The sequence below is a fragment of the Suncus etruscus genome, chromosome 13 (genome assembly GCF_024139225.1).
Source record: "Suncus etruscus isolate mSunEtr1 chromosome 13, mSunEtr1.pri.cur, whole genome shotgun sequence".
Taxonomy (NCBI): Eukaryota; Metazoa; Chordata; class Mammalia; order Eulipotyphla; family Soricidae; genus Suncus; species Suncus etruscus.
Window position 1 is genome coordinate 39,630,097 of NC_064860.1, and position 13,284 is coordinate 39,643,380.

A 13,284-nucleotide genomic window follows, 5' to 3' on the forward strand; every position below is an offset into this window, starting at 1 on the left:
GGGAAATTACTCATCCATTACCCATCTGATAAGGGGTTAATATCTAATATATATGGTACTGGTGGAACTTGGCAAGAAAAGAACCCCAGTTAAACCCATCACAAAATGGGGAGAAAAAATAAACAGACATTTCCTCAAAGAAGAAATACAGATGGCCAAAGGAATATAAAAAAATATAAATAAAATGCTCCACATCACTAATAATCAGGGAGATGCAAATTAAAACAACACTGAGATACTGAGATATCATCTAACACCACAGAGACTGGCATGTATCACAAAGAACAAGATCAGTGCTGGCATGAATGTGGGGAAAAAATGACTCTTCTTCACTGCTACTGGGAGTGCCATTTTCTGGAAAACAGTATGGAAATTCCTCATAAGATTGGAAATTGAGTTCCTATATAATCCAGAAATACCACTTGTTAGTATATACCATAGGAACACAAAAACACAATATAAAAATGCCCTCTGCACTCCTATGTTCATCATAGCACTATTTACAATAGCCAGAATCTGGAAACAATCCAGGCCCCCGACAACAAATGAGTGGCTAAAGAAATTGTGTTACAGGGGCCAGAGTGATAGCTCTCACATTTGCTTTGCATGCAACTGATTCAGGATGACCTCGGCTCAATCCCTTGTGTCCCATATGGTTTCCCAAGCCAGGAGTGATTTCTGAGTGCATAGCCAGGAGTAACCCCTGTGCATCACCAGGTGTTCCCCCCCCCCAAAATTTAAAGAAACTGGTACATCTATGCAACTATTAGGAAGAATGAAGACATGAAATTAGTTTATACATGGATGGATATGGAGATTATAATGCTGAGTGAAATGAGTCAGAGGGAAAGGGATAGACAGAATAATTTCATTCATTTGTGGGATATCAGAAAAATAAGAGATAGTATGTAGCAATATCCAGTAATGAACAAAGACCCCAACAATAAACAATTTTGTAACTACAAAAAAATCAAATTTTTTAATTTTTTAAAAAATCAAAATTTTAGGGCCCGGAGAGATAGCACAGCGGTGTTTGCCTTGCAAGCAGCCGATCCAGGACCAAAGGTGGTTGGTTCGAATCCCGGTGTCCCATATGGTCCCTCGTGCCTGCCAGGAGCTATTTCTGAGCAGACAGCCAGGAGTAACCCCTGAGCACCGCCGGGTGTGGCCCAAAAATAAAAAAAAAAAATCAAAATTTTAAATTTTAAACTTTAAAAAAATTAAATAAAAAATAAAATAATTGAGAATTTTTTACTAGCCTTTCCAACTGTAGGATTCAACATTTAATTTAATTTTTTAATGTACAGACATAAGGGTCAGAAGGTCCAGCCTAGGATAGGAAGCTTGCCACAAAGAGTGGTGATTGCGAGTTAGAATAGAGAAGAGTCTACTATGACAATAACAGTTGGAACTGATCATTAGGGACTAGACCTTGGTGCTGAAAGTAAAAAAATTGGGAGAAAGTAACACACAAGGCACTCCACTATTAACAATAGTACAAATCACAGTGCCAAAAAAGGAGAGAGAGAGAGAGAGAGAGAGAGAGAGAGAGAGAGAGAGAGAGAGAGAGAGAGAGAGAAACAAATGGCCTGTCCCAGAGACAGGTGAGGGTGAGGGGTGTGGGGCAGGAAGGAAATAGGAGATATTGGTGCAGGAAGGATACACTGTGATTTAAAACCAACAACAAAGAATTTGGAACCATGATACTTAAATAAAGCAATCAATTTAAAAAGTAAAATAATTGAGAATTTTTTACTTGCCTTTCCAACTGTAGGATTAAATAGTTAAATATTTGCTTAAATTAAATAATTTCATGAATAGATGTTTGGCTTTTCTGATGAAATTCAGTCTCTCTAATCTTGGAAAGTTTCTTATTTCTTCAAGTACCATCTTGGAATAACTTATAAAAATAAAGTGTTTGTAGAAACTATGTTTGAAATGATTATAAAGTTAGATACTTAATGAGACTGAATTTGACAATTTATTAGTTGTGGTACCTGAAATGAGTCGCTCAATTTCATTGAGCCTCAGCTAATCTAATCAAAAAGTTTCGTAAGCAAAATAGCACCTGGGCTCTGATAAGATGTCCCTTATATTTAGATATTAAAGTCAATGTTCTATTATACGCCTAAATTTGCTGCACTTGAAAGAATAATAAAAATAATTTGAGCTAAACTCCTCCAAAATATGTCATTTAAAATTACATGAGCATTAAGTCTCATCAATCTACATGAATCAAGGAATATTTTATTATGGTTTATGTAATATAGTTACAATAGTGTTCACGTTTATAATATTGATGTACAGAATTACTGAACCTCAGTATCACTGAAAATCTTCCACCATCTTTATGGAGATTATTTCCCAGCTCATCTGAGCCAAGTAAAGAACAAACAACAGCAGCTCCCTGACCTCGTTTTCCCTGCTCCCCAAAGTCTATAAACAGGGGATGTGGGAAGTGTAAAGTCTGCCTAATGCCAGGAATCTTGTTGCTTTCTCCTAATATAGAAAGCAATTTTTTTTTCCATTTTAAAAGGCAGTTCTTCTGGCAAGAGTGAGGTAGTAGGGTAGGGCCTCACCAGAATTCTTAAGTAACCCCAAATTCTTGCTCAAATTCTTCTGTGGCTAGGGATGGGGGTGGAAAAGTCTTCCTAAATGCTTGTCGTGGATTATTTGAAATTATATTTTATCGTATTTCTAGAAATGACTCCAAGAACAACATTCTTAAGTTTAAGGTTTGTTCAAGAGCATTGTCTTGAAGCTTGTATGGAACTCTGATTGACAGGTCTTTTGGTCTTATGAAAACTAAAGGACCCATTTTTAAAATGGGTCACCTGAATTAAAATATTACTACTTCTCATTGCAGCATGTCTTTCTTCTCCTTCCCAGGAAGGTAGATAGCTTTGTCCCTCCAAGCCCTCCCTTGCCTTTGTGTTGTGGGTATAGAAAGATAAAAATGACAGTGACTTCATCTGATTTTTACATCTTTGAGGACTGATAGTAAGAGGATTTTGCTAGGTAGATGGGAAATAACAGTGTTCTTTGAGAAGAAAGCTTTCCCAATGCTGAGGAAATGAGACCTTGCAAAGAGTATCCTGGATGTTGAAAGAGATCTAGGTTAGAGGCAGAACTCAGGAAAGTTGCACTTAAGTAGGCTGAAAGAACAATAACACAGTACAGAGCTCCTGATTTAGCTACACTTTACCTACTTATAGACAGCAGAGGAAACTATAAAGCCACTGGACTTCAGAAAATGTGTATCAGTCATGATTGACAAGAGGCCAGTGACTTTTTTTTCTGTTTCCAGGAACATCGAGATGCCAGGTAATAAGCCACACCTAAGAAGATGACTTCTACTCTAATTCCATAATGACCAAGGTGGAATTTTTCTTGGAATTTTGGAATCAAGACTCAAACTTGGGTTTAATTTAAATAAAGTAAAGGAATATGCCTGGATCTTTCCTCTTACCCATATTTATGAGATGAGATTCTACTAATACAAAATGACACATAGAGATAAAATTCATGATTTTATTACTACTTAGTATCAACTTGATACAAATTTATTCATGTATAGGAATATAATAGAACTTATTTACAACGACTTATTTCACTCAACATAATAGTCTACAAATCAATTTATGTATAAGCAAATTTGTGACTTCATTTATTTCTAACAACGGTATAGTATGTACCACAGTTTCCTATGTGCTACCTGGCAGTTCTTATGTCTTATTCCTGACTCTGTGCTCAGGGATCATTCTTGGTGGGGCTCAAGGGACTCTATAACTACCTGGGATTGAATCAAGCTCAAATATATGAAAGGAAAGTGTGTCCTGCCTGCTCTGGCCCATCCTGTTCTAGTTCTTTTTAAAAGGGCTTTCTATGACAGCGTTAAATCTCAAGGCAATTTTTGAGGGAGTTTTCCTTCCATTTTTGTTCCTGCCATATCTTTACTTAGATATGAGTAACTTAGAAATACACTGTTCCATATATAGTCTCTTATTTCATTCACTTGATAACCTCACATCTCCCAGGTACTCTAACCCACTTGCAACTAAAGAATTATTGAGAGCGATTTTTCTTGAAATTCTGATAAAAATGACAGTGTATTAAGTTTTATTCATATACTTTGAAATAGTAGCTGCTTCAAAACATTGTTCAATAAAGTTCCTCAAAGTGATAGATCTAGCTATTCAGCAAACAGTGTGTTCTCCTTTTGACTGTTTCCAAAGAGTCCCATTTCCTCTATTTTGCTGAGTAATTCAGTTCAATTTCTAAACTTGCACTCTATTATAAAGTGCTCAATAAAGAAAACAGTCTATGGTAAATGGACTACACCCTTTTATAAGGAAGTTTAGCAAATCTTAGTACTTAATATAAACTCAAACTCTGTCCTACTTTCAGTCTATCGTCATCTAGTTTTGAAATAGCATATAGAGAGATGGTTCTTAGAAAAGATACAGTAGAAAAATTCTTCTCTCTCTGAAAATATCATTTGACGGTTAGGATATTAGCTCTTAGTAAACTTTAGAATACAAAGGTATTAGAAAGTTCATGGTTAAATATTTCACAAAATAAGCTCCTCTCGAGCAGGCGTCAAGACATTGATTTTATTAGATTCTAAATAGTTGATAACAAAAACCCCATTAAAATAATTATCCTCTAGTTTCCATTCTATATGACAAAAAAGTCCCAAAATTCATGCCCTAAAATCACTTCATTGTTTATTATTTATTCATGGCACCATGAGTTACAGTTACTCATAATAAAATTTTAGCAAATTTTTACATAGTACATTGTTAGAACTTGGAGTTGAAATCACTGGCTGGTTGATGAACTATCAAATGTAGGTAGTATGCCTCACAAGGGACAAATTATTCTGCTAACACCACAAGGGTCTTTGGCCTGATGAGTGGCATTTGACAGTAATTCTTGCTACAAATAACTTTCTTTTCTCTCCCCATAAGTAATTTTTTAATGTAAGCTTAGAAACTTTGTACATGTGAAAATATGACTTGATTTCTTATGTCTTGTTACCTGAGTTTGTTAAGTATGTAAGATCACTTTCTTTGGGAGGATAGGCCACACCCACTGATACTCAGGCTATGCACACCTGGCTATGTGCTCAGAAATCCCTCCTGGCTTGGGAAACCATTTGAGACACCTGGGGATCGAACAGAGGTCTGTCCTGGGTCAGCCCCATGCAAGACAATTTCCTACTACTGCGCTATCGTCTGCCTCCTTGATCTTTCTTTTTAAACTAACTTGGTGAATATTGCTTCAAGATCCCAAAAAGTTGGGTTGTGTGTTTAAAATTAATTTGGGTTGCCAATTGATCTCAACCTGGTTCCACCCAAGAATAATCCAGAATTGTTAAAATAGCAGTGTCTGTACACTTCTTTTGCTTGATGTTGAAAGTTGAGGACTAACTAAATTTACAGAATAAAGTTTTTATAAATAAAAAGTGACCAGTTACTTTTTCAAAATAAATAAATAAAATTTTAGTAAACAATGTTCCAACATCAATACCACCACTAATGCCCATTTCCCTCCACCAATGTCCCCAGATTTCCTCTAATCCCCCAACCTGCAGCTAGTTACATTTCTAAGTTTTGTCATTGTAGTTTGGGTTTCATGCTACAGTGTGGAAGGCTTTTATATATAAACATACATACATACATACATACATACATACATACATACATACATACATCTCACTCTATACTTCCATATGCCTGGAACCCCTGTCCCATGCCTCTGTTACTTTCCATTCACCTCTTCTTATTCCCCTTGCCCTTGATTTATTTCCTCTACTGTCCTTATCATTGTTGTAGGGTAGGGTGAAGGCAAATCTATATATCTCTCCTTTGATACCTTCCATTCCCTTGCCTGGTATTCTAAGTACCACATATAAGTGAGGCCATCTAGTCTTTACCTTTCTACTTCTGACTTATTTTACTTAACTTGATATTCTCTAGTTTCATTCAAGTTGATGCAAATTGCATCATTTCATCATTCCTTAAGGCTGTATAGTATGTCATTCTGTGTGTGTGTATATATATATATATATATATACACACACACATATATATATTACACCTTCATTATCCACTCATCTATCACTGAGCACCTAGATTGATTCCATATCATAGCTAAAATAGCAATTTTAATTTCCTCATAGTTTTTTTGAGTTCAGGAGTTATGAAACATTTATATGAGTAGTCTGGCTTAAGGTTTGTCAAACAGTAGCAATCAGAAGTCATAAGGACTACTGTCATCTGAAAGTTAGACTATGCTGATCATGCAGAATGTTCCCAATGTTGACATTCACAGAATTAGCAGTGAATGTTGCTTGATTTCTGGGAGTGTCGGCAATTAAGCAGCAACTGAATGCTTTGCATTATTTTCTTGTGGTCTTCCTGACAGCAATTTTGCAGTATTTAGTTTTGGCAGTACTGGAATCCACATGTAAATGTTCTTTTTTTTTTTTTTTTTCGTTTTTTTGGGCCATACCCAGTGATGCTCCGGGGTTACTCCTGGCTATGTGCTCAGAAATCCCTCCTGGCTTGTGGGTCCATATGGGTCATCAGGGATTGAACCAAGGTACTTTCTGGGTGGGCTTAGTGCAAGGCAGATGCCCTACCACTGTGGTATCGCAAGTAAATGTTCTAATAAAGAAGGTACAAATACATTCCACATATGACCTAGGCTAGGAATTGACAAAATTCCTCCTATGCCACGGTGCATTAGAGAAACAACCACTAGTCCTAATTAGATTCAGACTGTGGAGAATGAGAATCCTGACTTTGTGGGGGAGTATGAGGAGCTCATAACTGAATAGCATAAAGAATGGGATGTATTATTGCATTAATTTTTGAAAACGTAATGTCTCCTTATATGTGGAAAGGACAGTAGCTCAACCATGTTGTTTATTATCACCAGGTATATGGACATAAAAATGTAACGTGAAATGAAGCTTAAAACTTTCCTATAGAAGAATATATATATAAATATATATATATATATATATATATACACACATAACTTTCAACCATTTATACCATTTTCTACTAAATCACTCATCACTGAACACTCCCCTAAGGAAATGTGTATTGAATACCCATATCAATCATAAAAGGTTCATAGATGCTTTCTAGGAATATAATCTGAGGATGTAACATATGTGTCCTCAACATTTAAATTCACAGTTTTACTCGGAAATATATATTAAAACCTTTTTTTTTTTGGTTAAAAATGAGTGATTGAGAGACCAAGGATATAGCACCAGGTATATTACATGCTTTCTATGTAGGAGGCCAGAGTTCAATGCCCAGAACTGCATGGTTCTCTTGAGCAACATTTTGGGAGCTACAGTTGTGGCCTAAAAATCAAAATACCAAAGAAGACAAGGTAGTTGATTGAATTTAGTTTTAATTAGGTATGTTTCTTCTCTTCCATTATTAGTTGGACATACTTAAGACCAAAGTAGGATTACACTTTAGTTTACTGAAACCTATATAGTGGAAGTGTGTCATCTAATCAAGAGTCTTGTTTTTCCAAGATGTCCCAAATGCCTTACATTTATTTGGCTATACTAATTACAATTTTTTATTTTGATTTAGATCTTATTCTTCAAATATTCTACAGAGTTACTCCCATGCTAGAAAGGGTACAGTTTTTCCTCATTTGTTTACTATTTAAAAACTCTCTTGGTATCACTCTTAGAATCCATTGCTAGGATTCAGAAAATGACAGTGTGTGTGTGTGTGTGTGTGTGTGTGTGTGTGTGTGTGTGTGCATGAGCATGCATGCACATGCATATAAGAGAGTGATTCGAACACATAAATGCTTCCTCTCCCACCTTCCCCACTACAACAGGAGAAATTTTAGAATTTTCATTTTTTTTATCATATCAGGATTTCTAAGTTTTGAGGGTTATAAACCTTTACATTTATTGTTTTTCATAAATGAAAATATAACTTCAAATCACACTACAAAGTCTGTTTATATTGCAGCATAAATGAAGAGTTCAACTTTATTTAGTGAGATCTTTGAGCTCAGTGTAATGGGAATAACAGGATGCTGGTTCTGGAAAAGCTCTGCAACAGTCTTGCAAAATAAATCCTTGATAAGGCTATAATCTTTTTGTTGGCTTACCCATTATTAGATTTGAGGCTGGAAAAATTTACAAAATACTTTCATGTTACATGGAAGAGAATTTGTTTCTTTCTCCTGTATTTGTCAAAAGTATTAGAGCATTGTTAAATGCACAATTACAGCAAACCTTTAATGTTAAAATAAATATTTCTATAATTTTGTAAAATTTGAAGTCCTGTTCAACTTTTACTTAACTGGGAGTTATAGGTATACAGTTGCCACAGCAATAATAAAAAAAAGTGAGGACTAGGGGAATAGTATAATGAGTAGAATATTTGCCTCTCATGGGGCTGACCTGTTTGATTTCTGCCACCCCAAATAGTCTTCCAAAAGTTATCAGTAGTGATCCCTTAGCACAGAGCCAGGAGTAAAACCGGAGCACCTCTATGTGTAATCCCCATCTCTCCAAAGACCAAATCCCTACTAAACCAAAAACAAATCAACTTTGATCCCAAAAGTAATATATTTCCAGTTGAACCTGAATTTCAACATAAGAAGAACTCAAATGATGTGGTTATAAACAAGTTTTGTTTTATGAACAAAATAATGTACAAATATAAATGTATTTATAAGATAAAAAAGCATTTATTTTTGACCAATTAATTCAATATATTGTTTGGTAGGAGAATGATAGACTTTTGGCTGGTCTATAATTTTTTTATTAAATCAGTAAGACTTTATATTTTTAGAAATCATATCATATGGATATGCTGAAATAGATGTCCATCTTCAAGCCCTTGTCATTATTTAAAGAAAAGAATGTATATTCCCTCAAAAAAGACATATGATGACCAAGAAAAATGAAAAAGTGTTCATCACTATCAAGAATATTCAAATTAGGGCCAGAGAGATAGCATGGAGGTAAGGTGTTTGCCTTTCATGAAGAAGGTCATTGGTTCGAATCCCAGCATCCCATATGGTCCCCCGAGCCTGCCAGGAGCGATTTCTGCACATAAAGCCAGAAGTAAACCCTGAGCACTGCTGGGTGTGAACCTTCCCAAATAAACAAATAAACAAAAAAGAATATTCAACTAAGAGAAACCATAAGATACTACCTTTTACCAGTGAGTCTGGCACATATCAAAAAGCAAAGACACAATCAGTGCTGCTGTGAATGTGGGTGGTAAAAAAAAAAAAAGCTCTCAATCATTGTTGGTGGAAATGGCATCTGCTTCAGATTCTATGAAAATCAGTATAGATACTACTAAAATTATTTTTAAAAAATTGAGCTTTCATAGTATAAAACAATCCCACTATTTGGCATCTATCCCAAGGCTCTACAATGATGATTCAAAAAGATAGCTGCACTCCTATGTTCTTTGTAGCACTATTCACAATAACCAAGATCTGGAAACAACCCAAATGTGCCAAAACTGAGATAATGAGTGCATAAAGTGTGTATAAACGCACTGGAATATTACTCAGCTATAAGATGAAATCATGCCATTCACTATGACAGAGGTGGAACTATATGGTATCATGTTGTGTGAAATCATACAAAAGGAGAGAAACAAATGCAGAATGATCTCATGTGTGGAATATAAAGAAACACAGTAAGCAGTTGGATTGGAGGCCGGGCCGTAAAAGTAGGGGACCTTGAGATATTAGTGTAGGAATGTATCATTGAAACATTATTATAAACATTATTATAAATACCGGTATTATAAAGCACTATATCTAAATGAAAACTTAAACAAAAAAGAAAAATGAATAGAAAAACCACAGAAATCCTGTCCTATAGAATACTTTAGTTTCTAGCCCAGAAGTTTGAACCTCAAATAGAACACTTAAATCATGGGTTTTAATCGTATCTACAAGAAAATATCTGGGAGAAATTTTTGAATTCTAATGGCTAGTCATACTTAGCTATATTAAAAGATCAATAATAGTAGCTGTTATGTAGGAATTCATAGTTTTTAAGGGATTACAATGTGTAACTCAAACTGAGGACCTCTATCTTCAAGTTCTGCAGTAAACAATGCAACTCTCTTAAGGCCTGTTGCTGCCACTACTGCTGTAGGGTCCTAATAGGTTTGGGGACATGCACTCCAGGCAGAAGTTTAGGAATTTGTGATAGGACTAATCTGCATTTCACTTAAATAAATTTACAAGCTCTATCAATAATGGTCAGTTCACAGGCATTAAAAAATAACAAAGGACCCAGTGAGTACAGCGGTTGAGAAGATAGTACTATTGGGATTCCCAGCACCACATGGTTCATTGAGCATCATTGCAAGATGAAGCCGGAAGGTAGAGCTTCAGTGGACTCGGAGCACTGGCAGGGTAATCCAGGTAATTCCAAACACTGCAACACCCAAGTTGCAGTGTCTTTTACAGCCTTTTGCATTTTCTGTCTTAATTGGCTGAGAATTGTTGAGAAATGAGCCCAGGTCCTTTGAACACTGTTTGGGAGTCCTCTGCAAAAATAAATTAATTAAATAACAGCAACAAGTAAAACAAAAGCCAAGTCTCCTGGAACTAAATATTGTCATTCTCTCTCCCCTTTCCTTAGTAATGTTTTCCACTCTTTCATTCTTCATCCCAGCCTTTGACTGCTGTCTGGCTAGGATTCTATTTTTAAGAAAAATAAACGTTTGGACTGTTTTTTAGTCCCTGCCTCTTCTGATAAGGAGTTCAGCAGTTGTGTTCACAATAATGTGGAAAATGGAACTTTTCCAATAGTCAATTAAGGAAAATTATGCTAGTGAGCTGCAAAGACCCTTGGGAGATAGTCATGGAAGATAAAGTTCATTGTATTTCCTTTATTAAACTGGTGATGAGATGTGAAAAGGGAGAGAAAACATTCTGTAGGACGTGGTATACTTTTTCTGTTACTGATCTCCTAACTCAAAGAAAAAGAACTCAGTAAATGAGATTTCTTCGAGTTTAAAACAATTCAGCATCCTTTCAGATTAGTTCTTGCTGCTCCTGAGAAGTTTGCTACCTACACCTCAGCGCCTTAGTTAGGCCCTTACACATGCAACTGTTTCTTTGTAAAGATTTATGTCAGACTTTCAGCCAACTACACCTGAAAAAATGCTCTTTAATATTCTATTTAATTCAAATACTTCTTTTATTGTTGGTGGTGTGAGTAGGGGATTTGGGTTAAAATCAAATTTGTTAAGGGATTTTTACTAGCTCTCATTTTCTGTGGCCAGTGGTCACTTTTAGCAGTACTTCGGAGGACCATATTTTGTATTGGGGATTAAACATGGTTGGATACAGCAGAGAGCAGGGCAAGTACCTTAATCTCTCTATATCTCTTGTTTTTGTTTTTGTTTTTTGTTTGTTTGTTTTGGATTTTGGATTTTGGGTCATACCCTGCAGCGCTCAGGGATTACTCCTGGCTCCACACTCAGAAATTGCTCCTGGCAGGCACAGGGGACCATATGGGATGTCAGGATTCAAACCAATGATCTTCTGCTATCCCCATGCTATCTCTCCGGCCCCTCTCTATATCTCTTGATTTCTTGCATGATTCTGAGAGAAAAATATTATAAAATATTACCCAAATTTACTCATTGTATTATATTTCACTTGGGAAGACTTTAACAGTTCTCTCTAAGATGTGCAGCATTTTTAGTAAAGCTTCTAAAAATACACAGAGGGCAGAAGTGATAGCACAGTGGTAGGATGTTTGCCTTGGCTGACATGGCTGACCCAGGATAGACCAGGTTCGATCCCCTGCATCATGTGTGGTCCCACAAGCCTGCCAAGAGTGATTTCTGAGTGCAAAGCTTTGAGTAATCCCTGCATGCCACCGGGTGTGGTCCAAAGAACAAAAATAAATGAATAAAATCAATTAAAATACACATAGTAGTCTTATTTTTAATAATTTTTGCACGTATGTAAAAGAATATATCAAAGATGTTTCGGTTTGGGGAGGATTCTGGGGAGCAATGGGCCACACCCAGCGGTGCTCAGGGGTTACTCCTGGCTATCTGCTCAGAAATAGCTCCTGCAGGCACGGGGGATCATATGGGACACCAGGATTCAAACCAACCATCTTAGGTCCTGGGTCAGCTGCTTGCAAGGCAAACGCCGCTGTTGCTATCTCTCCACCCCCAGATGTTTAGGTTTTATAAAATCTAAAATATTAAACACAAACTATTTAATAATTTTGTTCCAAAAAAGAAAACATTAAGAGAATGTAATATTAATAAATCTGACTGACTTTAATTGTTGTTCTTCCTTAGCTTCAGTTTTCTGTAAATGAGAATAATAATATTTTTCTAAAGAAATTGTTACAAAAATCACATGAGAAAATACAGAAAGGGCATGCCACCCTGGTTAGAGTCAGCCCTATCATCTTTTTCTTTTTTTTTTTTTTTTTAGTTGGGGCTCACCCTGTGGCACTAAGGAGTTACTTTGGGCTCTGTGATCAAAAATCGCTCCTGGCAGGCTCAAGGGAACATAAGGGATGCTGGGAATCGAGCCTAGCATTGTCTTCAGAATACAAGGCAAACACCTTACCACTGTCCTATTGCTCCAACTTCATCTTTAGTTCTTATTAATAGTATGGGAACAGAGCAATGGCACAGGTGTAGGGCATTTGACTTGCATGCTGCTGACCCAGGACAGACTGAGCTTTGATCTCCCACGTCCCATATGGTCCCCCAACGCAGGAGTGATTTCTGAGCCCAAAATTAAAATAAAATAGTAGAAAGATATTAGTAATATCTCACATGTCAACACAATTCTTTAATGTTAGAGTGTGCCGGCCTGCAGCTTGTTTATTCATGGTCGTGGAAAGGGTCTGCACCTGTAAAAGAAATGGATGGGAAAAAAGGGGACCACCAAGGATTCTGATTATGCGTCAATTTATTTTTGAAATGCCAGTGTGTCCACAAAGCATGCTTGAAAATACATTTGAAAGGAAAACTTGTAATGAAGGAGTAATAGGAAAATGAAATATATGTGCAAAACTTTGCTTAGCTTATACATTTCTAAAATGTAGGAACTATGCATATTCAACTCTTTTTTTGTTTTGTTTTGTTTTTTGTTTTTGGGCCACACCCGGCGGTGCTCAGGGGTGACTCCTGGCTGTCTGCTCAGAAATAGCTCCTGGCAGGCACTGGGGTCCATATGGGACACCAGGATTCGAACCAACTACCTAAGGTCCTG

The 13,284-nt window shown here is 36.3% G+C and overlaps 1 non-coding gene across 1 annotated transcript; it reads left to right on the forward strand.

Annotated features, from left to right (window-relative positions):
- The first annotated feature begins 4,791 nt into the window (after positions 1–4,791).
- On the forward strand, positions 4,792–4,946 carry LOC126026936 (small nucleolar RNA SNORA62/SNORA6 family). Its single transcript, XR_007502121.1, has one exon. It is a non-coding gene; the product is annotated as a small nucleolar RNA SNORA62/SNORA6 family (small nucleolar RNA).
- Positions 4,947–13,284: the final 8,338 nt, after the last annotated feature.